This window comes from Oryctolagus cuniculus, chromosome 15 (assembly GCF_964237555.1).
Source record: "Oryctolagus cuniculus chromosome 15, mOryCun1.1, whole genome shotgun sequence".
In the NCBI taxonomy this organism is placed as follows: Eukaryota; Metazoa; Chordata; class Mammalia; order Lagomorpha; family Leporidae; genus Oryctolagus; species Oryctolagus cuniculus.
Window position 1 is genome coordinate 37498443 of NC_091446.1, and position 1528 is coordinate 37499970.

At 50.7% G+C, this 1528-nt stretch overlaps 1 pseudogene; it reads left to right on the forward strand.

Annotated features, from left to right (window-relative positions):
• Positions 1–446: 446 nt before the first annotated feature.
• LOC100342653 (large ribosomal subunit protein eL18 pseudogene) lies at positions 447–1001 on the forward strand (annotated as a pseudogene).
• Positions 1002–1528: the final 527 nt, after the last annotated feature.

The following is a 1528-nucleotide window of genomic DNA, read 5'->3' on the forward strand; positions in this document are numbered from 1 at the left end:
TTGCTTTTTTTTATTTGTTTTCACTCTTTTTCTTTTTTCATCTCTGAGCTTCCACTGGGATTATTTTTCTGTTCCCTGAAGAACACACTTGTATTTCTTTTTTGGTAGTCTATTAATAATTCATTTTCTTAAATTTTGAGTATCTTTCTTGAATAATATGTTCCTAGATTTAGAATAGTAGGTTGGCAGTTTTTCTTTTTCCCAGCACATTAAAGATATTATCCCATTGTTTTTTGTCTTCCATTGTTTCTGCTGAGATGTCATTGTTGCTTTTGAAAGATTAGGTCCAGAGTGCTGTGTCGCATTCACATGTCATCATGCATGCTCTGCTCCTTGAAGGCTTTCCACACCCATTCCAGTGCCTGCCTGCCCCTGCCTCTGCCCCTGCCCCTGCCCCTGCCCCCACTCCCTCCCTCCCTGGATGTGGCCAGGCAGGAGTCGCCATCATGAGAGTCAACATTTGCCACGACAAGGAACAAAAGGTTCACCACAAGGAGCCCAAGAGCCAGGACATCCACCTAGGGCTGTTGGTCGAGCTAGCCAGGTTTGTGGCCAGATGAACCAACCCCACCTACAACTAGGCTGTGCTGCTGAGGTTGTTCATGAGCCACACCAACCGGCCACCCCCTCCCTGTCCCGCCGGATGATCTGGAAGATGATGTCTCCTGGCCTGGCCGGGAAAACAACACAGCTGTGGTTGTAGGGAGCGTGACAGAGGACCTGCGGGCTCGGGAAGCACCTGCACTGAAGGCGTGTGCGCTGTGCGAGACCAGCCAGGCCATAGCCGCATCTCCTTGAATTTGACCAGCTGGCCCTGGACTCCGCCAAAGGACTGTGGCGCTGTCCTGCTCTCCGGTCCTCGCAAGGGTGGAGAGGTGTACTGGCATTTGGGCAAGGCCCCAGGAGCCCCACACAGCCACACCAAACTGTATGTCCACTTCGAGGGCAGGAAGGTCACAGAGGGAAGAGGCAGATGAGCCAGCTGTGGCTACAAAAACTAACCCTGTGTCCCATGCTGTTCATAAAAATATTTTTGGATTAAAAAAAAATTAGGTATCAGTCTAATTGTTGCTCATTTGAAGGGAGTCTATCTCTGTTTTCTTATTATTCTTAAGATTATGTCTTGGGGGCCAGCGCTGTGGCGTAGCAGGTAAAGCCGCCACCTGCAGTGCCAGTATCCCATACAGGCACCAGTTCTAGTCCCGGCTGCTCCACTTTCGATCAAGCTCTCTGGTAGGACCTGGGATAGCAGTAGAAGATGGTCCAAGTGCTTGGGTCCCTGCACCTGCGTGGGGGACCTGGAGGAGGCTCCTGGCTCCTGATCCGCTCAGTTCCTGCCACTGCAGCTGGGAGTAAACCAGCAGATGGAAGACCTCTCTCTATCTTCTCAGCATTCACATCTAAATACCCAGGACTGCTGACTGCAAAAACCTATGCCTGTCTGCCTGCGGCCTGAACCTGAAGCTGCTCTCTAGCAAGCCGCGGTGAATAGATAAGACCATCACTGCTAAGTGAACTTGGGGAGTTA